This window comes from Schistocerca americana, unplaced genomic scaffold (genome assembly GCF_021461395.2).
Source record: "Schistocerca americana isolate TAMUIC-IGC-003095 unplaced genomic scaffold, iqSchAmer2.1 HiC_scaffold_367, whole genome shotgun sequence".
NCBI lineage: Eukaryota > Metazoa > Arthropoda > Insecta > Orthoptera > Acrididae > Schistocerca > Schistocerca americana.
In genome coordinates, this window is record NW_025726090.1 from 38511 (window position 1) to 65573 (window position 27063).

Below are 27063 nucleotides of genomic sequence, written 5' to 3' on the forward strand. Positions count from 1 at the left end.
ACGCAATCCTGAGTTCCAAAACTTATGAGCCGGAAGGACGCGCTTCGTGTATTTTTTTTTTTTTTTTGTTGTGAGATTTATAAATTTATTTATTAACATTACATCGTTACAAGCTAACAACTTTGCAACATAAAACACGAACAGAATTGTAATTGTAAGCACTTCCTTCCGCAATCCGACGTGCCAGCAGAGCGACTGCCGAATTAGCGGGCGCGCCGCCGTGTGTGTGAGACGCGCAGCTTCTCGTTGCACCTCCTGTCATCCGCTTGGCGCGTGCAGCCTTCGACACTCGCGGAAGACGCATCTTGTCCCTGGTGTCCAGCGCAGGAGGGCTGGCGCGCGGCCGACCGGCGTATGGCCTGTGCGGGGTGTGGCAGAGTCTTGTTGGAGGGCGCCACTGCTGGCGATGTGAGCTTCCTCGCCTCGCCTCGCCTCGCTTCAGACGAGGTGTTTGCGTAATTTGCAGTGCATTAGCACCTTTCCTATCCCTGTCCCTGTCCCCGTCCCGACTTGTCCCGACTTTGCTCGACTGCCGCTCGCTGCCGCTCGGGTCGTGGCCCATATAACAGCGCAAGCACAAGAAACGTCTGCAGGAGATGACGAGACGAGACGAGACGACTAAGGAATAAATTTATAATTACATATCGAAGTAGGAATTGTACACCGCTATACAACAACAGGCGCTGACGTATTTCAGAACACATCTGCCGATTCGTACTGTTTTGTCGTTTTCAAAGACTTCCTGGCGAACTTGGTTAGCACATTCTCCCTCAAACTGAGATATTTACTGCAATTTCGCACCTTATGGTCATTACAGTAGATTAAAATGCTTAAGCAAGAATCTTTGTCACAACAGAACGGTGGTATGGAAAGAAGGCGGTATAAAAAAAAAAAAAAAGTAAATGAAAGGGAGCCAACAGCACGTGGTGTTCCCAGGTGGTCACCCATCCAAGTACTAACCACGCCCGATGTTGCTTAACTTCGGTGATCGGACGAGAACCGGTGTACTCAACATGGTATGGCCGTTGGCGCCCAGATGATGTAGGCGCATGGCGGAATTCGCATTCGGTTCTTATCCCAACACACACAAAATCACACTTTTCGGTCGAAAGCAGCCGCATTCTTTTTTATTGACAATTTGTCACGTTGGCGCGAACGCAATCCTGAGTTCCAAAACTTATGAGCCGGAAGGACGCGCTTCGTGTATTTTTTTTTTTTTTGTTGTGAGATTTATAAATTTATTTATTAACATTACATCGTTACAAGCTAACAACTTTACAACATAAAACACGAACAGAATTGTAATTGTAAGCACTTCCTTCCGCAATCCGACGTGCCAGCAGAGCGACTGCCGAATTAGCGGGCGCGCCGCCGTGTGTGTGAGACGCGCAGCTTCTCGTTGCACCTCCTGTCATCCGCTTGGCGCGTGCAGCCTTCGACACTCGCGGAAGACGCATCTTGTCCCTGGTGTCCAGCGCAGGAGGGCTGGCGCGCGGCCGACCGGCGTATGGCCTGTGCGGGGTGTGGCAGAGTCTTGCTGGAGGGCGCCACTGCTGGCGATGTGAGCTTCCTCGCCTCGCCTCGCCTCGCTTCAGACGAGGTGTTTGCGTAATTTGCAGTGCATTAGCACCTTTCCTATCCCTGTCCCTGTCCCCGTCCCGACTTGTCCCGACTTTGCTCGACTGCCGCTCGCTGCCGCTCGGGTCGTGGCCCATATAACAGCGCAAGCACAAGAAACGTCTGCAGGAGATGACGAGACGAGACGAGACGACTAAGGAATAAATTTATAATTACATATCGAAGTAGGAATTGTACACCGCTATACAACAACAGGCGCTGACGTATTTCAGAACACATCTGCCGATTCGTACTGTTTTGTCGTTTTCAAAGACTTCCTAGCGAACTTGGTTAGCACATTCTCCCTCAAACTGAGATATTTACTGCAATTTCGCACCTTATGGTCATTACAGTAGATTAAAATGCTTAAGCAAGAATCTTTGTCACAACAGAACGGTGGTATGGAAAGAAGGCGGTATAAAAAAAAAAAAAGTAAATGAAAGGGAGCCAACAGCACGTGGTGTTCCCAGGTGGTCACCCATCCAAGTACTAACCACGCCCGATGTTGCTTAACTTCGGTGATCGGACGAGAACCGGTGTACTCAACATGGTATGGCCGTTGGCGCCCAGATGATGTAGGCGCATGGCGGAATTCGCATTCGGTTCTTATCCCAACACACACAAAATCACACTTTTCGGTCGAAAGCAGCCGCATTCTTTTTTATTGACAATTTGTCACGTTGGCGCGAACGCAATCCTGAGTTCCAAAACTTATGAGCCGGAAGGACGCGCTTCGTGTATTTTTTTTTTTTTTTTTTTTGTTGTGAGATTTATAAATTTATTTATTAACATTACATCGTTACAAGCTAACAACTTTACAACATAAAACACGAACAGAATTGTAATTGTAAGCACTTCCTTCCGCAATCCGACGTGCCAGCAGAGCGACTGCCGAATTAGCGGGCGCGCCGCCGTGTGTGTGAGACGCGCAGCTTCTCGTTGCACCTCCTGTCATCCGCTTGGCGCGTGCAGCCTTCGACACTCGCGGAAGACGCATCTTGTCCCTGGTGTCCAGCGCAGGAGGGCTGGCGCGCGGCCGACCGGCGTATGGCCTGTGCGGGGTGTGGCAGAGTCTTGTTGGAGGGCGCCACTGCTGGCGATGTGAGCTTCCTCGCCTCGCCTCGCCTCGCTTCAGACGAGGTGTTTGCGTAATTTGCAGTGCATTAGCACCTTTCCTATCCCTGTCCCTGTCCCCGTCCCGACTTGTCCCGACTTTGCTCGACTGCCGCTCGCTGCCGCTCGGGTCGTGGCCCATATAACAGCGCAAGCACAAGAAACGTCTGCAGGAGATGACGAGACGAGACGAGACGACTAAGGAATAAATTTATAATTACATATCGAAGTAGGAATTGTACACCGCTATACAACAACAGGCGCTGACGTATTTCAGAACACATCTGCCGATTCGTACTGTTTTGTCGTTTTCAAAGACTTCCTGGCGAACTTGGTTAGCACATTCTCCCTCAACCTGAGATATTTACTGCAATTTCGCATCTTATGGTCATTACAGTAGATTAAAATGCTTAAGCAAGAATCTTTGTCACAACAGAACGGTGGTATGGAAAGAAGGCGGTATAAAAAAAAAAAAAAAGTAAATGAAAGGGAGCCAACAGCACGTGGTGTTCCCAGGTGGTCACCCATCCAAGTACTAACCACGCCCGATGTTGCTTAACTTCGGTGATCGGACGAGAACCGGTGTACTCAACATGGTATGGCCGTTGGCGCCCAGATGATGTAGGCGCATGGCGGAATTCGCATTCGGTTCTTATCCCAACACACACAAAATCACACTTTTCGGTCGAAAGCAGCCGCATTCTTTTTTATTGACAATTTGTCACGTTGGCGCGAACGCAATCCTGAGTTCCAAAACTTATGAGCCGGAAGGACGCGCTTCGTGTATTTTTTTTTTTTTTTTTTTGTTGTGAGATTTATAAATTTATTTATTAACATTACATCGTTACAAGCTAACAACTTTACAACATAAAACACGAACAGAATTGTAATTGTAAGCACTTCCTTCCGCAATCCGACGTGCCAGCAGAGCGACTGCCGAATTAGCGGGCGCGCCGCCGTGTGTGTGAGACGCGCAGCTTCTCGTTGCACCTCCTGTCATCCGCTTGGCGCGTGCAGCCTTCGACACTCGCGGAAGACGCATCTTGTCCCTGGTGTCCAGCGCAGGAGGGCTGGCGCGCGGCCGACCGGCGTATGGCCTGTGCGGGGTGTGGCAGAGTCTTGTTGGAGGGCGCCACTGCTGGCGATGTGAGCTTCCTCGCCTCGCCTCGCCTCGCTTCAGACGAGGTGTTTGCGTAATTTGCAGTGCATTAGCACCTTTCCTATCCCTGTCCCTGTCCCCGTCCCGACTTTGCTCGACTGCCGCTCGCTGCCGCTCGGGTCGTGGCCCATATAACAGCGCAAGCACAAGAAACGTCTGCAGGAGATGACGAGACGAGACGAGACGACTAAGGAATAAATTTATAATTACATATCGAAGTAGGAATTGTACACCGCTATACAACAACAGGCGCTGACGTATTTCAGAACACATCTGCCGATTCGTACTGTTTTGTCGTTTTCAAAGACTTCCTGGCGAACTTGGTTAGCACATTCTCCCTCAAACTGAGATATTTACTGCAATTTCGCACCTTATGGTCATTACAGTAGATTAAAATGCTTAAGCAAGAATCTTTGTCACAACAGAACGGTGGTATGGAAAGAAGGCGGTATAAAAAAAAAAAAAAGTAAATGAAAGGGAGCCAACAGCACGTGGTGTTCCCAGGTGGTCACCCATCCAAGTACTAACCACGCCCGATGTTGCTTAACTTCGGTGATCGGACGAGAACCGGTGTACTCAACATGGTATGGCCGTTGGCGCCCAGATGATGTAGGCGCATGGCGGAATTCGCATTCGGTTCTTATCCCAACACACACAAAATCACACTTTTCGGTCGAAAGCAGCCGCATTCTTTTTTATTGACAATTTGTCACGTTGGCGCGAACGCAATCCTGAGTTCCAAAACTTATGAGCCGGAAGGACGCGCTTCGTGTATTTTTTTTTTTTTTGTTGTGAGATTTATAAATTTATTTATTAACATTACATCGTTACAAGCTAACAACTTTACAACATAAAACACGAACAGAATTGTAATTGTAAGCACTTCCTTCCGCAATCCGACGTGCCAGCAGAGCGACTGCCGAATTAGCGGGCGCGCCGCCGTGTGTGTGAGACGCGCAGCTTCTCGTTGCACCTCCTGTCATCCGCTTGGCGCGTGCAGCCTTCGACACTCGCGGAAGACGCATCTTGTCCCTGGTGTCCAGCGCAGGAGGGCTGGCGCGCGGCCGACCGGCGTATGGCCTGTGCGGGGTGTGGCAGAGTCTTGTTGGAGGGCGCCACTGCTGGCGATGTGAGCTTCCTCGCCTCGCCTCGCCTCGCTTCAGACGAGGTGTTTGCGTAATTTGCAGTGCATTAGCACCTTTCCTATCCCTGTCCCTGTCCCCGTCCCGACTTGTCCCGACTTTGCTCGACTGCCGCTCGCTGCCGCTCGGGTCGTGGCCCATATAACAGCGCAAGCACAAGAAACGTCTGCAGGAGATGACGAGACGAGACGAGACGACTAAGGAATAAATTTATAATTACATATCGAAGTAGGAATTGTACACCGCTATACAACAACAGGCGCTGAGGTATTTCAGAACACATCTGCCGATTCGTACTGTTTTGTCGTTTTCAAAGACTTCCTGGCGAACTTGGTTAGCACATTCTCCCTCAAACTGAGATATTTACTGCAATTTCGCACCTTATGGTCATTACAGTAGATTAAAATGCTTAAGCAAGAATCTTTGTCACAACAGAACGGTGGTATGGAAAGAAGGCGGTATAAAAAAAAAAAAAAAGTAAATGAAAGGGCGCCAACAGCACGTGGTGTTCCCAGGTGGTCACCCATCCAAGTACTAACCACGCCCGATGTTGCTTAACTTCGGTGATCGGACGAGAACCGGTGTACTCAACATGGTATGGCCGTTGGCGCCCAGATGATGTAGGCGCATGGCGGAATTCGCATTCGGTTCTTATCCCAACACACACAAAATCACACTTTTCGGTCGAAAGCAGCCGCATTCTTTTTTATTGACAATTTGTCACGTTGGCGCGAACGCAATCCTGAGTTCCAAAACTTATGAGCCGGAAGGACGCGCTTCGTGTATTTTTTTTTTTTTTTTGTTGTGAGATTTATAAATTTATTTATTAACATTACATCGTTACAAGCTAACAACTTTACAACATAAAACACGAACAGAATTGTAATTGTAAGCACTTCCTTCCGCAATCCGACGTGCCAGCAGAGCGACTGCCGAATTAGCGGGCGCGCCGCCGTGTGTGTGAGACGCGCAGCTTCTCGTTGCACCTCCTGTCATCCGCTTGGCGCGTGCAGCCTTCGACACTCGCGGAAGACGCATCTTGTCCCTGGTGTCCAGCGCAGGAGGGCTGGCGCGCGGCCGACCGGCGTATGGCCTGTGCGGGGTGTGGCAGAGTCTTGTTGGAGGGCGCCACTGCTGGCGATGTGAGCTTCCTCGCCTCGCCTCGCCTCGCTTCAGACGAGGTGTTTGCGTAATTTGCAGTGCATTAGCACCTTTCCTATCCCTGTCCCTGTCCCCGTCCCGACTTGTCCCGACTTTGCTCGACTGCCGCTCGCTGCCGCTCGGGTCGTGGCCCATATAACAGCGCAAGCACAAGAAACGTCTGCAGGAGATGACGAGACGAGACGAGACGACTAAGGAATAAATTTATAATTACATATCGAAGTAGGAATTGTACACCGCTATACAACAACAGGCGCTGACGTATTTCAGAACACATCTGCCGATTCGTACTGTTTTGTCGTTTTCAAAGACTTCCTGGCGAACTTGGTTAGCACATTCTCCCTCAAACTGAGATATTTACTGCAATTTCGCACCTTATGGTCATTACAGTAGATTAAAATGCTTAAGCAAGAATCTTTGTCACAACAGAACGGTGGTATGGAAAGAAGGCGGTATAAAAAAAAAAAAAAAGTAAATGAAAGGGAGCCAACAGCACGTGGTGTTCCCAGGTGGTCACCCATCCAAGTACTAACCACGCCCGATGTTGCTTAACTTCGGTGATCGGACGAGAACCGGTGTACTCAACATGGTATGGCCGTTGGCGCCCAGATGATGTAGGCGCATGGCGGAATTCGCATTCGGTTCTTATCCCAACACACACAAAATCACACTTTTCGGTCGAAAGCAGCCGCATTCTTTTTTATTGACAATTTGTCACGTTGGCGCGAACGCAATCCTGAGTTCCAAAACTTATGAGCCGGAAGGACGCGCTTCGTGTATTTTTTTTTTTTTTTGTTGTGAGATTTATAAATTTATTTATTAACATTACATCGTTACAAGCTAACAACTTTACAACATAAAACACGAACAGAATTGTAATTGTAAGCACTTCCTTCCGCAATCCGACGTGCCAGCAGAGCGACTGCCGAATTAGCGGGCGCGCCGCCGTGTGTGTGAGACGCGCAGCTTCTCGTTGCACCTCCTGTCATCCGCTTGGCGCGTGCAGCCTTCGACACTCGCGGAAGACGCATCTTGTCCCTGGTGTCCAGCGCAGGAGGGCTGGCGCGCGGCCGACCGGCGTATGGCCTGTGCGGGGTGTGGCAGAGTCTTGTTGGAGGGCGCCACTGCTGGCGATGTGAGCTTCCTCGCCTCGCCTCGCCTCGCTTCAGACGAGGTGTTTGCGTAATTTGCAGTGCATTAGCACCTTTCCTATCCCTGTCCCTGTCCCCGTCCCGACTTGTCCCGACTTTGCTCGACTGCCGCTCGCTGCCGCTCGGGTCGTGGCCCATATAACAGCGCAAGCACAAGAAACGTCTGCAGGAGATGACGAGACGAGACGAGACGACTAAGGAATAAATTTATAATTACATATCGAAGTAGGAATTGTACACCGCTATACAACAACAGGCGCTGACGTATTTCAGAACACATCTGCCGATTCGTACTGTTTTGTCGTTTTCAAAGACTTCCTGGCGAACTTGGTTAGCACATTCTCCCTCAAACTGAGATATTTACTGCAATTTCGCACCTTATGGTCATTACAGTAGATTAAAATGCTTAAGCAAGAATCTTTGTCACAACAGAACGGTGGTATGGAAAGAAGGCGGTATAAAAAAAAAAAAAAGTAAATGAAAGGGAGCCAACAGCACGTGGTGTTCCCAGGTGGTCACCCATCCAAGTACTAACCACGCCCGATGTTGCTTAACTTCGGTGATCGGACGAGAACCGGTGTACTCAACATGGTATGGCCGTTGGCGCCCAGATGATGTAGGCGCATGGCGGAATTCGCATTCGGTTCTTATCCCAACACACACAAAATCACACTTTTCGGTCGAAAGCAGCCGCATTCTTTTTTATTGACAATTTGTCACGTTGGCGCGAACGCAATCCTGAGTTCCAAAACTTATGAGCCGGAAGGACGCGCTTCGTGTATTTTTTTTTTTTTTTGTTGTGAGATTTATAAATTTATTTATTAACATTACATCGTTACAAGCTAACAACTTTACAACATAAAACACGAACAGAATTGTAATTGTAAGCACTTCCTTCCGCAATCCGACGTGCCAGCAGAGCGACTGCCGAATTAGCGGGCGCGCCGCCGTGTGTGTGAGACGCGCAGCTTCTCGTTGCACCTCCTGTCATCCGCTTGGCGCGTGCAGCCTTCGACACTCGCGGAAGACGCATCTTGTCCCTGGTGTCCAGCGCAGGAGGGCTGGCGCGCGGCCGACCGGCGTATGGCCTGTGCGGGGTGTGGCAGAGTCTTGTTGGAGGGCGCCACTGCTGGCGATGTGAGCTTCCTCGCCTCGCCTCGCCTCGCTTCAGACGAGGTGTTTGCGTAATTTGCAGTGCATTAGCACCTTTCCTATCCCTGTCCCTGTCCCCGTCCCGACTTTGCTCGACTGCCGCTCGCTGCCGCTCGGGTCGTGGCCCATATAACAGCGCAAGCACAAGAAACGTCTGCAGGAGATGACGAGACGAGACGAGACGACTAAGGAATAAATTTATAATTACATATCGAAGTAGGAATTGTACACCGCTATACAACAACAGGCGCTGACGTATTTCAGAACACATCTGCCGATTCGTACTGTTTTGTCGTTTTCAAAGACTTCCTGGCGAACTTGGTTAGCACATTCTCCCTCAAACTGAGATATTTACTGCAATTTCGCACCTTATGGTCATTACAGTAGATTAAAATGCTTAAGCAAGAATCTTTGTCACAACAGAACGGTGGTATGGAAAGAAGGCGGTATAAAAAAAAAAAAAAGTAAATGAAAGGGAGCCAACAGCACGTGGTGTTCCCAGGTGGTCACCCATCCAAGTACTAACCACGCCCGATGTTGCTTAACTTCGGTGATCGGACGAGAACCGGTGTACTCAACATAGTCCGTTGGCGCCCAGATGATGTAGGCGCATGACGGAATTCGCATTCGGTTCTTATCCCAACACACACAAAATCACACTTTTCGGTCGAAAGCAGCCGCATTCTTTTTTATTGACAATTTGTCACGTTGGCGCGAACGCAATCCTGAGTTCCAAAACTTATGAGCCGGAAGGACGCGCTTCGTGTATTTTTTTTTTTTTTTGTTGTGAGATTTATAAATTTATTTATTAACATTACATCGTTACAAGCTAACAACTTTACAACATAAAACACGAACAGAATTGTAATTGTAAGCACTTCCTTCCGCAATCCGACGTGCCAGCAGAGCGACTGCCGAATTAGCGGGCGCGCCGCCGTGTGTGTGAGACGCGCAGCTTCTCGTTGCACCTCCTGTCATCCGCTTGGCGCGTGCAGCCTTCGACACTCGCGGAAGACGCATCTTGTCCCTGGTGTCCAGCGCAGGAGGGCTGGCGCGCGGCCGACCGGCGTATGGCCTGTGCGGGGTGTGGCAGAGTCTTGTTGGAGGGCGCCACTGCTGGCGATGTGAGCTTCCTCGCCTCGCCTCGCCTCGCTTCAGACGAGGTGTTTGCGTAATTTGCAGTGCATTAGCACCTTTCCTATCCCTGTCCCTGTCCCCGTCCCGACTTGTCCCGACTTTGCTCGACTGCCGCTCGCTGCCGCTCGGGTCGTGGCCCATATAACAGCGCAAGCACAAGAAACGTCTGCAGGAGATGACGAGACGAGACGAGACGACTAAGGAATAAATTTATAATTACATATCGAAGTAGGAATTGTACACCGCTATACAACAACAGGCGCTGAGGTATTTCAGAACACATCTGCCGATTCGTACTGTTTTGTCGTTTTCAAAGACTTCCTGGCGAACTTGGTTAGCACATTCTCCCTCAAACTGAGATATTTACTGCAATTTCGCACCTTATGGTCATTACAGTAGATTAAAATGCTTAAGCAAGAATCTTTGTCACAACAGAACGGTGGTATGGAAAGAAGGCGGTATAAAAAAAAAAAAAAAGTAAATGAAAGGGAGCCAACAGCACGTGGTGTTCCCAGGTGGTCACCCATCCAAGTACTAACCACGCCCGATGTTGCTTAACTTCGGTGATCGGACGAGAACCGGTGTACTCAACATGGTATGGCCGTTGGCGCCCAGATGATGTAGGCGCATGGCGGAATTCGCATTCGGTTCTTATCCCAACACACACAAAATCACACTTTTCGGTCGAAAGCAGCCGCATTCTTTTTTATTGACAATTTGTCACGTTGGCGCGAACGCAATCCTGAGTTCCAAAACTTATGAGCCGGAAGGACGCGCTTCGTGTATTTTTTTTTTTTTTTTGTTGTGAGATTTATAAATTTATTTATTAACATTACATCGTTACAAGCTAACAACTTTACAACATAAAACACGAACAGAATTGTAATTGTAAGCACTTCCTTCCGCAATCCGACGTGCCAGCAGAGCGACTGCCGAATTAGCGGGCGCGCCGCCGTGTGTGTGAGACGCGCAGCTTCTCGTTGCACCTCCTGTCATCCGCTTGGCGCGTGCAGCCTTCGACACTCGCGGAAGACGCATCTTGTCCCTGGTGTCCAGCGCAGGAGGGCTGGCGCGCGGCCGACCGGCGTATGGCCTGTGCGGGGTGTGGCAGAGTCTTGTTGGAGGGCGCCACTGCTGGCGATGTGAGCTTCCTCGCCTCGCCTCGCCTCGCTTCAGACGAGGTGTTTGCGTAATTTGCAGTGCATTAGCACCTTTCCTATCCCTGTCCCTGTCCCCGTCCCGACTTGTCCCGACTTTGCTCGACTGCCGCTCGCTGCCGCTCGGGTCGTGGCCCATATAACAGCGCAAGCACAAGAAACGTCTGCAGGAGATGACGAGACGAGACGAGACGACTAAGGAATAAATTTATAATTACATATCGAAGTAGGAATTGTACACCGCTATACAACAACAGGCGCTGACGTATTTCAGAACACATCTGCCGATTCGTACTGTTTTGTCGTTTTCAAAGACTTCCTGGCGAACTTGGTTAGCACATTCTCCCTCAAACTGAGATATTTACTGCAATTTCGCACCTTATGGTCATTACAGTAGATTAAAATGCTTAAGCAAGAATCTTTGTCACAACAGAACGGTGGTATGGAAAGAAGGCGGTATAAAAAAAAAAAAAAAGTAAATGAAAGGGAGCCAACAGCACGTGGTGTTCCCAGGTGGTCACCCATCCAAGTACTAACCACGCCCGATGTTGCTTAACTTCGGTGATCGGACGAGAACCGGTGTACTCAACATGGTATGGCCGTTGGCGCCCAGATGATGTAGGCGCATGGCGGAATTCGCATTCGGTTCTTATCCCAACACACACAAAATCACACTTTTCGGTCGAAAGCAGCCGCATTCTTTTTTATTGACAATTTGTCACGTTGGCGCGAACGCAATCCTGAGTTCCAAAACTTATGAGCCGGAAGGACGCGCTTCGTGTATTTTTTTTTTTTTTGTTGTGAGATTTATAAATTTATTTATTAACATTACATCGTTACAAGCTAACAACTTTACAACATAAAACACGAACAGAATTGTAATTGTAAGCACTTCCTTCCGCAATCCGACGTGCCAGCAGAGCGACTGCCGAATTAGCGGGCGCGCCGCCGTGTGTGTGAGACGCGCAGCTTCTCGTTGCACCTCCTGTCATCCGCTTGGCGCGTGCAGCCTTCGACACTCGCGGAAGACGCATCTTGTCCCTGGTGTCCAGCGCAGGAGGGCTGGCGCGCGGCCGACCGGCGTATGGCCTGTGCGGGGTGTGGCAGAGTCTTGTTGGAGGGCGCCACTGCTGGCGATGTGAGCTTCCTCGCCTCGCCTCGCCTCGCTTCAGACGAGGTGTTTGCGTAATTTGCAGTGCATTAGCACCTTTCCTATCCCTGTCCCTGTCCCCGTCCCGACTTGTCCCGACTTTGCTCGACTGCCGCTCGCTGCCGCTCGGGTCGTGGCCCATATAACAGCGCAAGCACAAGAAACGTCTGCAGGAGATGACGAGACGAGACGAGACGACTAAGGAATAAATTTATAATTACATATCGAAGTAGGAATTGTACACCGCTATACAACAACAGGCGCTGACGTATTTCAGAACACATCTGCCGATTCGTACTGTTTTGTCGTTTTCAAAGACTTCCTAGCGAACTTGGTTAGCACATTCTCCCTCAAACTGAGATATTTACTGCAATTTCGCACCTTATGGTCATTACAGTAGATTAAAATGCTTAAGCAAGAATCTTTGTCACAACAGAACGGTGGTATGGAAAGAAGGCGGTATAAAAAAAAAAAAAGTAAATGAAAGGGAGCCAACAGCACGTGGTGTTCCCAGGTGGTCACCCATCCAAGTACTAACCACGCCCGATGTTGCTTAACTTCGGTGATCGGACGAGAACCGGTGTACTCAACATGGTATGGCCGTTGGCGCCCAGATGATGTAGGCGCATGGCGGAATTCGCATTCGGTTCTTATCCCAACACACACAAAATCACACTTTTCGGTCGAAAGCAGCCGCATTCTTTTTTATTGACAATTTGTCACGTTGGCGCGAACGCAATCCTGAGTTCCAAAACTTATGAGCCGGAAGGACGCGCTTCGTGTATTTTTTTTTTTTTTGTTGTGAGATTTATAAATTTATTTATTAACATTACATCGTTACAAGCTAACAACTTTACAACATAAAACACGAACAGAATTGTAATTGTAAGCACTTCCTTCCGCAATCCGACGTGCCAGCAGAGCGACTGCCGAATTAGCGGGCGCGCCGCCGTGTGTGTGAGACGCGCAGCTTCTCGTTGCACCTCCTGTCATCCGCTTGGCGCGTGCAGCCTTCGACACTCGCGGAAGACGCATCTTGTCCCTGGTGTCCAGCGCAGGAGGGCTGGCGCGCGGCCGACCGGCGTATGGCCTGTGCGGGGTGTGGCAGAGTCTTGTTGGAGGGCGCCACTGCTGGCGATGTGAGCTTCCTCGCCTCGCCTCGCCTCGCTTCAGACGAGGTGTTTGCGTAATTTGCAGTGCATTAGCACCTTTCCTATCCCTGTCCCTGTCCCCGTCCCGACTTGTCCCGACTTTGCTCGACTGCCGCTCGCTGCCGCTCGGGTCGTGGCCCATATAACAGCGCAAGCACAAGAAACGTCTGCAGGAGATGACGAGACGAGACGAGACGACTAAGGAATAAATTTATAATTACATATCGAAGTAGGAATTGTACACCGCTATACAACAACAGGCGCTGACGTATTTCAGAACACATCTGCCGATTCGTACTGTTTTGTCGTTTTCAAAGACTTCCTGGCGAACTTGGTTAGCACATTCTCCCTCAAACTGAGATATTTACTGCAATTTCGCATCTTATGGTCATTACAGTAGATTAAAATGCTTAAGCAAGAATCTTTGTCACAACAGAACGGTGGTATGGAAAGAAGGCGGTATAAAAAAAAAAAAAGTAAATGAAAGGGAGCCAACAGCACGTTTTTTTTTTTTTTTTTTTTTTTTTTTTTTTTTCCAGAAAAAACAAGAGTCCAGTATAGAAAAATATAAAACACAAAACTAGAAAAAGAAGCCACTTCCTCAGGTGTACTATTACTGGGAAAGTTCCACACCAGTAAAGCAGAGGAGTAAAGTCCAACAAGTGGAGAAGTGAAACTAAAAGAAGGAAATTAAAGGCACTGCGCGGTAATACAGGAATAGACTAAAAGATAGTACTGCCGCCACTTGGGAGACCTACATGAGAAAGTTCTGCAAAAAGAAATTGCCGATGTCCACAGCATAAAAATAATCAGAATCAATGAGAAGGTAAACCATACCGGAAATGAAAGGGAACACAAAGAATAAAAAGTAGAGTACCTCTGATTACACAAATTTCAATAATTGTACGTTCCTGGAAAACACAACACGAGCGGTCAAAGTGGAAGAGTATACCAAATCATCAAACCATGTTAAATAGCCATCGACATCCGAGTAAAAGCATGAGCAAGGGAAACCTGCAAAAAATTCGCGAAATTAGCACGATAGCCAGGCATGGCTGCAGTTTGTTCATGCTGAGTCCATAAGTATGTAAGAAAGTCAAATTCGGTTGTCAATTTCAGGGAAAACATTGCAAATACGGTATGACCCAGGAGCCACACCGTGGCATTCTTCTTAGTATTCGGGTAGGCGGCGCACTGAGGGATTAAGACATCTGTCGGCAAAACAGAGCGCGTATCCACCCGATTAATAAGGCGAACCATATCTCGGGCGGTATGCCAAACACTGCAAAAATGGCCACACACGAAACGGTGTTCAAGCGTATCCTCCACAGCACACAGGTCACAAGCTCCAGACGAGATGAGATTAATGGAGTGGAGCTTCGCATTCGTAGGGAAGGTACGATGCACAACCTTGTACCACACTGCGTGTACAGATGGAGGAAGAACATTGCTGGCAAGATTTTTCCATACCGTGACCCAGTTATACCACGGTAGCCGATACTCCCACTTACAACGCACAGTAGACCCACGGAAAGCAGAAGCGACGTCGCTGACTCGAAGGCTGGGAACGTCACAGAGCTCCAAGTAGCTGTTTTCCATATAGTAGCGACGCACATAATTAAGAAAAAAGGGAATGTGCGAGACATTCACCGGCGCCGCCGCAGATGGGGGCCGATACAGATTGAAGACCGCCGCAGTGGTACCGTTCGGGGCCTTTTCCATAACAACAGTGGTCCGTTTCCAAAACAGAGCAGAGCACTTCGCGCGTAGATCTACTAGACCCAAACCACCATCTGTCGGGCTGAGAGAACAAGTGGCATACGAGACTTTAAAAATGTCACCTCGCCATAAAAACCAATACACCGCCTGCTTGAGGGCACGTTCCAATTGCCGAGGCAATGGAAGGACCTGTGCGAGATACCACGCCCTGGCCAGAATGGTAGTATTGATCAAGGCCACCTTATCACGAAGCGCCAACGTGCGAGCCGCATAGATCTTGGCAACGGCACGCACCTTGTGCAGCGTGGACCGCCAATTAAGCGCCTCCATCCGTTGTGGGTGAGAAGAAAAAAGCACGCCCAGGACTTTTTGCTGTTCGCGGACGCAGAACCAGTTCCGCTGTAAGGACCGTGCGCGGGGTGTAAGAGGCAAACAAACAGTCTTAGCAGGGTTGACAATGGCACCTGTGGCTTTTTCAAAGCGTTGCAGTGCGCCATATAAAGTGTCAACGTCATCGGAATGGCCAAGGAAAACACCAAGGTCGTCGGCGTATGCCTTACAAACGAGGCGGTCCGCCCCGACCTGAATGCCGCGGCATTCGCGGCCGATAATCCGCAGCAACGGATCTAAGGCTACAGAAAAAAGGGCCATCGAAAGGGGACACCCCTGCCGCACCGAGCGCTCAACACGGAAAGCCGGCGTCAAGCGGCCGTTGACACTAACTCGTGACGTCGCATTCTGTAAAAGATGCTTTACGACAGTCGTAAACTTAAGGCCGAATCCCATCCGCACAAGAACCTGGCGGAGGTAAACATGGCTAATGCGGTCGAAAGCATTTTTGAAGTCAATCAATAAGATGGCAGCAGTCGGCAGGCGCGCACTTTTAACAAAGCCGATACAGTCGCGATATGCGAGAACGGCGTCAAAAATGTTTCGACCCGGCACCGCACATGATTGACTGTCACTGAGAACCGACGGTAAAACAACTTTAAGACGTTGAACCACACAGCGCGTCACAATCTTAAAATCGGCGTTAAGTAAGGTGATCGGCCGAACAGCGTCAATACAGGGCGTCGCATTCGATTTAGGTACTAAGGTCACTACCCCCTCCTCAAACGCAGCAGGGATAACAGCACCATCCCGTATTTCATTTAAAAGAGCCACAAAAACATCACGAAAAAGATCATAAAACTTCAAATAAAATTCAGAAGGAATGCCGTCGGGACCAGGCGATTTACACTTAGGGCTTCGTCGGATAGCGTCGTACAGGTCGTCAGGTACATAAGCAGCATTTAAATGCGTCCTATCCGCACGAGTTAAAACATGAGGTATAACTTGTAAAAAATCCCGCAACGCATCACAGTCAACATCCAGCGCACGGAAAAGGGAACTAAAATGATTAAAAACATCCCGCTCGATGTCGGACTGGACAGTAGTCCGTCCACCGTCGCACTTTTTCCAGGTACTGATGTGCAGACGGGCACGCCTCCGTCGTTCCCTGGTCAGATGGTAAAGCGACAAAGGTTCGCCAGCCACAACCCCCGCAGGCTGGCTGCGCACGACGACACCATTACTGACAGCACGCAAATCAGCGAGAAGCTTAAGCTGGAATTGCTTAAAAGCGGGCAGCAAGGCAGGCTGTGACGTCACGCGCAGCGCGAGGTCTTGTAAACACGCCTGATGGAAGCGGGCCGTAGCGCGACGCCAACGAGCCGCCTCGCGGCTAAAATCAATTAAAAACTGCCTTATCACTGGCTTGGCCTCCCCGACCCACCACTCCAGCACACTACAGTCACCTCGCCGAGTCCCGAGTAATTTATGCCACAGATTGGTAAAACACCGGACAAAATGGTCGTCGGTCAATAAAGCACAATTAAATTTCCACAGATTCTGTCGTCTGGGAACACAAAAACGAGGCAATAAAAGCTGACAAAGGTAACCGGAATGATCAGAAAACAGCACGGGAAACATTTCCGTGCGGCAAATACGGGCAGAAAGCGAGGCAGAAATGTAGATTCTGTCCAGGCGGCTGTGCCCTGTGGGAGAAAAATGAGTATAGTGGGTAACATCAGGGTTTAAAACACGCCACGTATCAACGAGCCGAAAACTGCGAATCAAGTCGCCGAGCTCGCGACAAATGTTAGGACGAGGCACCTGATCGACAACATCTAAAACGCAATTAAAATCGCCGCCGACAACTAAAGCATCCACATTCCGGTGTAGCAGTGCACACAATTCCTGCCCATAAAAAACAGCCCTCGCCGGCTTATCGTTCCCAGACGGGGCATAAACGTTAACAAAGACAACGCCCAGTATAGTGCAACTAACAGCACGACCATTTGGTAAAATAGCAACGTCGGAAATAGCAAGATCAGAACGGACTAAAATGGCAGTTCCTGCATTGGAATCCGGTAAAACATTGTCAACAACAATAAAGTCACTAAAATCGTGTAAAAAGACAAGTGCGTCGCGCGTCACCTCTTGTAAAAAGACAACATGGCAGTGGTGATCACGTAAAAAGGCCTGAAAAGCCAGTAACTTGCACGGGTGGCACAACTTGTTAAGATTAATAGTGACAACATTCCACTGGCTAAAATCGTAAGTCATAGACTCACACAGTTAAAAGACACACAAAAGTAAAAACACACAGAAAACACGGAATGTGCAGGTTCACGACAGAGGAGGGGGCACACAGGACACACACTATGTCTCCGCACCCTCCACAACAGCCTCCGCCCACTCCGAAGGCTCGAAGGGGGAGAGGGGTGGCAGGGTGGCAGTAGCTGGCACGGCAGAAGCGACCGACACAGGATCCCTGACGGGCATCTGCACGTCGGAGGGAGGCACCGACACGCGGTCGTGGATAGAAGGACCAGCGCGACGTCGGTGGACATCCTCAGCCTTCCGTTTCGTCGACATAGGTGCCGCAGTCACAGCCGAGACAGTGTCGGGCGCTAAAACAGGCACGTCTACAGAGGCTGGTTGACTTAACACAGTCCGCAGATGGCGAACAGCAACGTCACGTTGCTGCGCCGCATCGCTCAGATCAGCTGACTGCGCGTGGCGAGAGGAGGCCCGCGGCGACTGTTGTTGTTGCTGTTTGCGCGGCGGCTGACGCCCGGAGCCGGAAGCCTGAGGCGGCCGGAGCTCCACGTCGAGGTCGCGCCGCGCGGCACGGCGTTGCGACGCCCAAGAAGAGGCGGGGGAGCGCCCTACCGGGGACGGACTACGGTCACGCCGCGTGTAACCCCCGTCGTAAGAAGGGGAGCTACTGACACTGCGGAAGCGTTGCCTACTGGAACTCCGAGAACGAGCTTCATCCCGTTGCGGTTTCGGTTCCACAAAAACATGGCGTGATTCCGCAACAGGATTAGGCCCAGAAGCATCAGAGGGTACAACGACGGGTGCAGGCTCAGAAGGAGAGGGCGCCAACTGCGACACAATAGGTGCAACAGGGTCCGAATTAGGGCACGGAACAACATCGGTTACCGACTGCGGCACGGAGTCAGAGACAGCCTCCGACACAACAGCACCCACAACCGGTTGAAGAGCAGCAGGCACGTTTTCCGAAGCCGCGGACAAAGATTCCTGGCCGGTAGTCGCAAGATCAGAGACAGTAGCATCAGCAGACACATCCATCGCTTCCGCGGCGGCAGCAAGATTAACATCTGCCGCACGCCGCGCGGGCGCGGGGGGGGCGGAACCCAAGACCGTAGCGGCGACGGAAGCAAAACTAGCTCCTTGCAAATTGGCCTCAAGTGGTAGCTGAACAGGCCGTTTGCGCTTCGGACAATCCTGCCGATAATGTCCGACACCGTTACAAAATGAACAAGTCTGTGGCTGGCCACTGTACGTGACAAACGCACGGTGGCCGTTTACCAAAATAAAAGACGGAATATGCTGCCTGACCACCATCTTAACACTGCGCACACCGTTCTCGACTTGAAATATGTACGCAGACGACCATTTCTCTTTCACTACAGATAGAACAGTGCCATAAGGCCGCAAGTGACGAGAAATAGTGTCGTTGCGAATTTCAAACGGGAGGTTAAATATGCGGATTTGTCGAAGACCAAAACCAGCATGAGACACAGTGACATTACTAATATTTCCGTTAAGGTGTCGAAATCTACGAACACCGTCATTAACAGAGACAACAGCATCACACAGATCGGGAGATTTCAGTTTCAAGAACACAGAATTTAAAAACGTATCGAACTGAATACCGAGCACATCAGTAGTAGACAACATCAAGTCCTCAAGTAACCAACGATGGATCTCGAAAGCCGAAGGTTTTTCTACGGAACGATCAAACTCGCACTGAATATTATTCTGCCGCTCTTCACTTTCATCGTAAACGATATCCATTACTTACAGTTCAATAGAAAGAAAGAAAGCAACAAGGAAGAGGGAGCAGACGACACGCGAGGTGCCGCCGGCCCAGTCGCACGAGGTAAACACAGCACGCCAGGCACCGAGGTGTTGGCTGGCGCGCGGCCGACCGGCGTATGGCCTGTGCGGGGTGTGGCAGAGTCTTGTTGGAGGGCGCCACTGCTGGCGATGTGAGCTTCCTCGCCTCGCCTCGCCTCGCTTCAGACGAGGTGTTTGCGTAATTTGCAGTGCATTAGCACCTTTCCTATCCCTGTCCCTGTCCCCGTCCCGACTTGTCCCGACTTTGCTCGACTGCCGCTCGCTGCCGCTCGGGTCGTGGCCCATATAACAGCGCAAGCACAAGAAACGTCTGCAGGAGATGACGAGACGAGACGAGACGACTAAGGAATAAATTTATAATTACATATCGAAGTAGGAATTGTACACCGCTATACAACAACAGGCGCTGACGTATTTCAGAACACATCTGCCGATTCGTACTGTTTTGTCGTTTTCAAAGACTTCCTGGCGAACTTGGTTAGCACATTCTCCCTCAAACTGAGATATTTACTGCAATTTCGCATCTTATGGTCATTACAGTAGATTAAAATGCTTAAGCAAGAATCTTTGTCACAACAGAACGGTGGTATGGAAAGAAGGCGGTATAAAAAAAAAAAAAAAGTAAATGAAAGGGAGCCAACAGCACGTGGTGTTCCCAGGTGGTCACCCATCCAAGTACTAACCACGCCCGATGTTGCTTAACTTCGGTGATCGGACGAGAACCGGTGTACTCAACATGGTATGGCCGTTGGCGCCCAGATGATGTAGGCGCATGGCGGAATTCGCATTCGGTTCTTATCCCAACACACACAAAATCACACTTTTCGGTCGAAAGCAGCCGCATTCTTTTTTATTGACAATTTGTCACGTTGGCGCGAACGCAATCCTGAGTTCCAAAACTTATGAGCCGGAAGGACGCGCTTCGTGTATTTTTTTTTTTTTTTTTTTTGTTGTGAGATTTATAAATTTATTTATTAACATTACATCGTTACAAGCTAACAACTTTACAACATAAAACACGAACAGAATTGTAATTGTAAGCACTTCCTTCCGCAATCCGACGTGCCAGCAGAGCGACTGCCGAATTAGCGGGCGCGCCGCCGTGTGTGTGAGACGCGCAGCTTCTCGTTGCACCTCCTGTCATCCGCTTGGCGCGTGCAGCCTTCGACACTCGCGGAAGACGCATCTTGTCCCTGGTGTCCAGCGCAGGAGGGCTGGCGCGCGGCCGACCGGCGTATGGCCTGTGCGGGGTGTGGCAGAGTCTTGTTGGAGGGCGCCACTGCTGGCGATGTGAGCTTCCTCGCCTCGCCTCGCCTCGCTTCAGACGAGGTGTTTGCGTAATTTGCAGTGCATTAGCACCTTTCCTATCCCTGTCCCTGTCCCCGTCCCGACTTTGCTCGACTGCCGCTCGCTGCCGCTCGGGTCGTGGCCCATATAACAGCGCAAGCACAAGAAACGTCTGCAGGAGATGACGAGACGAGACGAGACGACTAAGGAATAAATTTATAATTACATATCGAAGTAGGAATTGTACACCGCTATACAACAACAGGCGCTGACGTATTTCAGAACACATCTGCCGATTCGTACTGTTTTGTCGTTTTCAAAGACTTCCTGGCGAACTTGGTTAGCACATTCTCCCTCAAACTGAGATATTTACTGCAATTTCGCACCTTATGGTCATTACAGTAGATTAAAATGCTTAAGCAAGAATCTTTGTCACAACAGAACGGTGGTATGGAAAGAAGGCGGTATAAAAAAAAAAAAAAAGTAAATGAAAGGGAGCCAACAGCACGTGGTGTTCCCAGGTGGTCACCCATCCAAGTACTAACCACGCCCGATGTTGCTTAACTTCGGTGATCGGACGAGAACCGGTGTACTCAACATGGTATGGCCGTTGGCGCCCAGATGATGTAGGCGCATGGCGGAATTCGCATTCGGTTCTTATCCCAACACACACAAAATCACACTTTTCGGTCGAAAGCAGCCGCATTCTTTTTTATTGACAATTTGTCACGTTGGCGCGAACGCAATCCTGAGTTCCAAAACTTATGAGCCGGAAGGACGCGCTTCGTGTATTTTTTTTTTTTTTTGTTGTGAGATTTATAAATTTATTTATTAACATTACATCGTTACAAGCTAACAACTTTACAACATAAAACACGAACAGAATTGTAATTGTAAGCACTTCCTTCCGCAATCCGACGTGCCAGCAGAGCGACTGCCGAATTAGCGGGCGCGCCGCCGTGTGTGTGAGACGCGCAGCTTCTCGTTGCACCTCCTGTCATCCGCTTGGCGCGTGCAGCCTTCGACACTCGCGGAAGACGCATCTTGTCCCTGGTGTCCAGCGCAGGAGGGCTGGCGCGCGGCCGACCGGCGTATGGCCTGTGCGGGGTGTGGCAGAGTCTTGTTGGAGGGCGCCACTGCTGGCGATGTGAGCTTCCTCGCCTCGCCTCGCCTCGCTTCAGACGAGGTGTTTGCGTAATTTGCAGTGCATTAGCACCTTTCCTATCCCTGTCCCTGTCCCCGTCCCGACTTGTCCCGACTTTGCTCGACTGCCGCTCGCTGCCGCTCGGGTCGTGGCCCATATAACAGCGCAAGCACAAGAAACGTCTGCAGGAGATGACGAGACGAGACGAGACGACTAAGGAATAAATTTATAATTACATATCGAAGTAGGAATTGTACACCGCTATACAACAACAGGCGCTGACGTATTTCAGAACACATCTGCCGATTCGTACTGTTTTGTCGTTTTCAAAGACTTCCTGGCGAACTTGGTTAGCACATTCTCCCTCAAACTGAGATATTTACTGCAATTTCGCACCTTATGGTCATTACAGTAGATTAAAATGCTTAGGCAAGAATCTTTGTCACAACAGAACGGTGGTATGGAAAGAAGGCGGTATAAAAAAAAAAAAAAAGTAAATGAAAGGGAGAAAACAGCACGTGGTGTTCCCAGGTGGTCACCCATCCAAGTACTAACCACGCCCGATGTTGCTTAACTTCGGTGATCGGACGAGAACCGGTGTACTCAACATGGTATGGCCGTTGGCGCCCAGATGATGTAGGCGCATGGCGGAATTCGCATTCGGTTCTTATCCCAACACACACAAAATCACACTTTTCGGTCGAAAGCAGCCGCATTCTTTTTTATTGACAATTTGTCACGTTGGCGCGAACGCAATCCTGAGTTCCAAAACTTATGAGCCGGAAGGACGCGCTTCGTGTATTTTTTTTTTTTTTTTTTTTGTTGTGAGATTTATAAATTTATTTATTAACATTACATCGTTACAAGCTAACAACTTTACAACATAAAACACGAACAGAATTGTAATTGTAAGCACTTCCTTCCGCAATCCGACGTGCCAGCAGAGCGACTGCCGAATTAGCGGGCGCGCCGCCGTGTGTGTGAGACGCGCAGCTTCTCGTTGCACCTCCTGTCATCCGCTTGGCGCGTGCAGCCTTCGACACTCGCGGAAGACGCATCTTGTCCCTGGTGTCCAGCGCAGGAGGGCTGGCGCGCGGCCGACCGGCGTATGGCCTGTGCGGGGTGTGGCAGAGTCTTGTTGGAGGGCGCCACTGCTGGCGATGTGAGCTTCCTCGCCTCGCCTCGCCTCGCTTCAGACGAGGTGTTTGCGTAATTTGCAGTGCATTAGCACCTTTCCTATCCCTGTCCCTGTCCCCGTCCCGACTTTGCTCGACTGCCGCTCGCTGCCGCTCGGGTCGTGGCCCATATAACAGCGCAAGCACAAGAAACCTCTGCAGGAGATGACGAGACGAGACGAGACGACTAAGGAATAAATTTATAATTACATATCGAAGTAGGAATTGTACACCGCTATACAACAACAGGCGCTGACGTATTTCAGAACACATCTGCCGATTCGTACTGTTTTGTCGTTTTCAAAGACTTCCTGGCGAACTTGGTTAGCACATTCTCCCTCAAACTGAGATATTTACTGCAATTTCGCACCTTATGGTCATTACAGTAGATTAAAATGCTTAAGCAAGAATCTTTGTCACAACAGAACGGTGGTATGGAAAGAAGGCGGTATAAAAAAAAAAAAAAAGTAAATGAAAGGGAGCCAACAGCACGTGGTGTTCCCAGGTGGTCACCCATCCAAGTACTAACCACGCCCGATGTTGCTTAACTTCGGTGATCGGACGAGAACCGGTGTACTCAACATGGTATGGCCGTTGGCGCCCAGATGATGTAGGCGCATGGCGGAATTCGCATTCGGTTCTTATCCCAACACACACAAAATCACACTTTTCGGTCGAAAGCAGCCGCATTCTTTTTTATTGACAATTTGTCACGTTGGCGCGAACGCAATCCTGAGTTCCAAAACTTATGAGCCGGAAGGACGCGCTTCGTGTATTTTTTTTTTTTTTTGTTGTGAGATTTATAAATTTATTTATTAACATTACATCGTTACAAGCTAACAACTTTACAACATAAAACACGAACAGAATTGTAATTGTAAGCACTTCCTTCCGCAATCCGACGTGCCAGCAGAGCGACTGCCGAATTAGCGGGCGCGCCGCCGTGTGTGTGAGACGCGCAGCTTCTCGTTGCACCTCCTGTCATCCGCTTGGCGCGTGCAGCCTTCGACACTCGCGGAAGACGCATCTTGTCCCTGGTGTCCAGCGCAGGAGGGCTGGCGCGCGGCCGACCGGCGTATGGCCTGTGCGGGGTGTGGCAGAGTCTTGTTGGAGGGCGCCACTGCTGGCGATGTGAGCTTCCTCGCCTCGCCTCGCCTCGCTTCAGACGAGGTGTTTGCGTAATTTGCAGTGCATTAGCACCTTTCCTATCCCTGTCCCTGTCCCCGTCCCGACTTGTCCCGACTTTGCTCGACTGCCGCTCGCTGCCGCTCGGGTCGTGGCCCATATAACAGCGCAAGCACAAGAAACGTCTGCAGGAGATGACGAGACGAGACGAGACGACTAAGGAATAAATTTATAATTACATATCGAAGTAGGAATTGTACACCGCTATACAACAACAGGCGCTGACGTATTTCAGAACACATCTGCCGATTCGTACTGTTTTGTCGTTTTCAAAGACTTCCTGGCGAACTTGGTTAGCACATTCTCCCTCAAACTGAGATATTTACTGCAATTTCGCACCTTATGGTCATTACAGTAGATTAAAATGCTTAAGCAAGAATCTTTGTCACAACAGAACGGTGGTATGGAAAGAAGGCGGTATAAAAAAAAAAAAAAAGTAAATGAAAGGGAGCCAACAGCACGTGGTGTTCCCAGGTGGTCACCCATCCAAGTACTAACCACGCCCGGTGTTGCTTAACTTCGGTGATCGGACGAGAACCGGTGTACTCAACATGGTATGGCCGTTGGCGCCCAGATGATGTAGGCGCATGGCGGAATTCGCATTCGGTTCTTATCCCAACACACACAAAATCACACTTTTCGGTCGAAAGCAGCCGCATTCTTTTTTATTGACAATTTGTCACGTTGGCGCGAACGCAATCCTGAGTTCCAAAACTTATGAGCCGGAAGGACGCGCTTCGTGTATTTTTTTTTTTTTTTGTTGTGAGATTTATAAATTTATTTATTAACATTACATCGTTACAAGCTAACAACTTTACAACATAAAACACGAACAGAATTGTAATTGTAAGCACTTCCTTCCGCAATCCGACGTGCCAGCAGAGCGACTGCCGAATTAGCGGGCGCGCCGCCGTGTGTGTGAGACGCGCAGCTTCTCGTTGCACCTCCTGTCATCCGCTTGGCGCGTGCAGCCTTCGACACTCGCGGAAGACGCATCTTGTCCCTGGTGTCCAGCGCAGGAGGGCTGGCGCGCGGCCGACCGGCGTATGGCCTGTGCGGGGTGTGGCAGAGTCTTGTTGGAGGGCGCCACTGCTGGCGATGTGAGCTTCCTCGCCTCGCCTCGCCTCGCTTCAGACGAGGTGTTTGCGTAATTTGCAGTGCATTAGCACCTTTCCTATCCCTGTCCCTGTCCCCGTCCCGACTTGTCCCGACTTTGCTCGACTGCCGCTCGCTGCCGCTCGGGTCGTGGCCCATATAACAGCGCAAGCACAAGAAACGTCTGCAGGAGATGACGAGACGAGACGAGACGACTAAGGAATAAATTTATAATTACATATCGAAGTAGGAATTGTACACCGCTATACAACAACAGGCGCTGACGTATTTCAGAACACATCTGCCGATTCGTACTGTTTTGTCGTTTTCAAAGACTTCCTGGCGAACTTGGTTAGCACATTCTCCCTCAAACTGAGATATTTACTGCAATTTCGCACCTTATGGTCATTACAGTAGATTAAAATGCTTAGGCAAGAATCTTTGTCACAACAGAACGGTGGTATGGAAAGAAGGCGGTATAAAAAAAAAAAAAAAGTAAATGAAAGGGAGAAAACAGCACGTGGTGTTCCCAGGTGGTCACCCATCCAAGTACTAACCACGCCCGATGTTGCTTAACTTCGGTGATCGGACGAGAACCGGTGTACTCAACATGGTATGGCCGTTGGCGCCCAGATGATGTAGGCGCATGGCGGAATTCGCATTCGGTTCTTATCCCAACACACACAAAATCACACTTTTCGGTCGAAAGCAGCCGCATTCTTTTTTATTGACAATTTGTCACGTTGGCGCGAACGCAATCCTGAGTTCCAAAACTTATGAGCCGGAAGGACGCGCTTCGTGTATTTTTTTTTTTTTTTTTTTTGTTGTGAGATTTATAAATTTATTTATTAACATTACATCGTTACAAGCTAACAACTTTACAACATAAAACACGAACAGAATTGTAATTGTAAGCACTTCCTTCCGCAATCCGACGTGCCAGCAGAGCGACTGCCGAATTAGCGGGCGCGCCGCCGTGTGTGTGAGACGCGCAGCTTCTCGTTGCACCTCCTGTCATCCGCTTGGCGCGTGCAGCCTTCGACACTCGCGGAAGACGCATCTTGTCCCTGGTGTCCAGCGCAGGAGGGCTGGCGCGCGGCCGACCGGCGTATGGCCTGTGCGGGGTGTGGCAGAGTCTTGTTGGAGGGCGCCACTGCTGGCGATGTGAGCTTCCTCGCCTCGCCTCGCCTCGCTTCAGACGAGGTGTTTGCGTAATTTGCAGTGCATTAGCACCTTTCCTATCCCTGTCCCTGTCCCCGTCCCGACTTTGCTCGACTGCCGCTCGCTGCCGCTCGGGTCGTGGCCCATATAACAGCGCAAGCACAAGAAACCTCTGCAGGAGATGACGAGACGAGACGAGACGACTAAGGAATAAATTTATAATTACATATCGAAGTAGGAATTGTACACCGCTATACAACAACAGGCGCTGACGTATTTCAGAACACATCTGCCGATTCGTACTGTTTTGTCGTTTTCAAAGACTTCCTGGCGAACTTGGTTAGCACATTCTCCCTCAAACTGAGATATTTACTGCAATTTCGCACCTTATGGTCATTACAGTAGATTAAAATGCTTAAGCAAGAATCTTTGTCACAACAGAACGGTGGTATGGAAAGAAGGCGGTATAAAAAAAAAAAAAAAGTAAATGAAAGGGAGCCAACAGCACGTGGTGTTCCCAGGTGGTCACCCATCCAAGTACTAACCACGCCCGATGTTGCTTAACTTCGGTGATCGGACGAGAACCGGTGTACTCAACATGGTATGGCCGTTGGCGCCCAGATGATGTAGGCGCATGGCGGAATTCGCATTCGGTTCTTATCCCAACACACACAAAATCACACTTTTCGGTCGAAAGCAGCCGCATTCTTTTTTATTGACAATTTGTCACGTTGGCGCGAACGCAATCCTGAGTTCCAAAACTTATGAGCCGGAAG

The 27063-nt window shown here is 49.7% G+C and overlaps 17 non-coding genes and 1 pseudogene across 17 annotated transcripts; all 18 read right to left on the minus strand.

The window, feature by feature from the left end:
• Nucleotides 1-911: 911 nt before the first annotated feature.
• Nucleotides 912-1030, minus strand: LOC124581404. Its single transcript, XR_006973438.1, has one exon. It is a non-coding gene; the product is annotated as a 5S ribosomal RNA (ribosomal RNA).
• A 1032-nt stretch (nt 1031-2062) lies between these two features.
• Nucleotides 2063-2181, minus strand: LOC124581406. The gene has a single exon (XR_006973439.1). It is a non-coding gene; the product is annotated as a 5S ribosomal RNA (ribosomal RNA).
• A 1040-nt stretch (nt 2182-3221) lies between these two features.
• LOC124581407 lies at nt 3222-3340 on the minus strand. The gene has a single exon (XR_006973440.1). It is a non-coding gene; the product is annotated as a 5S ribosomal RNA (ribosomal RNA).
• Nucleotides 3341-4368: 1028 nt separating this feature from the next.
• On the minus strand, nt 4369-4487 carry LOC124581408. The gene has a single exon (XR_006973441.1). It is a non-coding gene; the product is annotated as a 5S ribosomal RNA (ribosomal RNA).
• A 1034-nt stretch (nt 4488-5521) lies between these two features.
• Nucleotides 5522-5640, minus strand: LOC124581362. Its single transcript, XR_006973400.1, has one exon. It is a non-coding gene; the product is annotated as a 5S ribosomal RNA (ribosomal RNA).
• Nucleotides 5641-6676: 1036 nt separating this feature from the next.
• LOC124581409 lies at nt 6677-6795 on the minus strand. Its single transcript, XR_006973442.1, has one exon. It is a non-coding gene; the product is annotated as a 5S ribosomal RNA (ribosomal RNA).
• A 1034-nt stretch (nt 6796-7829) lies between these two features.
• Nucleotides 7830-7948, minus strand: LOC124581410. Its single transcript, XR_006973443.1, has one exon. It is a non-coding gene; the product is annotated as a 5S ribosomal RNA (ribosomal RNA).
• Nucleotides 7949-8972: 1024 nt separating this feature from the next.
• On the minus strand, nt 8973-9087 carry LOC124581395 (annotated as a pseudogene).
• Nucleotides 9088-10122: 1035 nt separating this feature from the next.
• On the minus strand, nt 10123-10241 carry LOC124581412. The gene has a single exon (XR_006973445.1). It is a non-coding gene; the product is annotated as a 5S ribosomal RNA (ribosomal RNA).
• A 1036-nt stretch (nt 10242-11277) lies between these two features.
• On the minus strand, nt 11278-11396 carry LOC124581413. Its single transcript, XR_006973446.1, has one exon. It is a non-coding gene; the product is annotated as a 5S ribosomal RNA (ribosomal RNA).
• Nucleotides 11397-12428: 1032 nt separating this feature from the next.
• Nucleotides 12429-12547, minus strand: LOC124581414. Its single transcript, XR_006973447.1, has one exon. It is a non-coding gene; the product is annotated as a 5S ribosomal RNA (ribosomal RNA).
• Nucleotides 12548-19874: 7327 nt separating this feature from the next.
• Nucleotides 19875-19993, minus strand: LOC124581415. Its single transcript, XR_006973448.1, has one exon. It is a non-coding gene; the product is annotated as a 5S ribosomal RNA (ribosomal RNA).
• A 1030-nt stretch (nt 19994-21023) lies between these two features.
• On the minus strand, nt 21024-21142 carry LOC124581417. The gene has a single exon (XR_006973449.1). It is a non-coding gene; the product is annotated as a 5S ribosomal RNA (ribosomal RNA).
• A 1035-nt stretch (nt 21143-22177) lies between these two features.
• Nucleotides 22178-22296, minus strand: LOC124581380. Its single transcript, XR_006973417.1, has one exon. It is a non-coding gene; the product is annotated as a 5S ribosomal RNA (ribosomal RNA).
• Nucleotides 22297-23326: 1030 nt separating this feature from the next.
• Nucleotides 23327-23445, minus strand: LOC124581418. The gene has a single exon (XR_006973450.1). It is a non-coding gene; the product is annotated as a 5S ribosomal RNA (ribosomal RNA).
• Nucleotides 23446-24480: 1035 nt separating this feature from the next.
• Nucleotides 24481-24599, minus strand: LOC124581358. The gene has a single exon (XR_006973398.1). It is a non-coding gene; the product is annotated as a 5S ribosomal RNA (ribosomal RNA).
• A 1035-nt stretch (nt 24600-25634) lies between these two features.
• On the minus strand, nt 25635-25753 carry LOC124581381. Its single transcript, XR_006973418.1, has one exon. It is a non-coding gene; the product is annotated as a 5S ribosomal RNA (ribosomal RNA).
• A 1030-nt stretch (nt 25754-26783) lies between these two features.
• On the minus strand, nt 26784-26902 carry LOC124581419. Its single transcript, XR_006973451.1, has one exon. It is a non-coding gene; the product is annotated as a 5S ribosomal RNA (ribosomal RNA).
• Nucleotides 26903-27063: the final 161 nt, after the last annotated feature.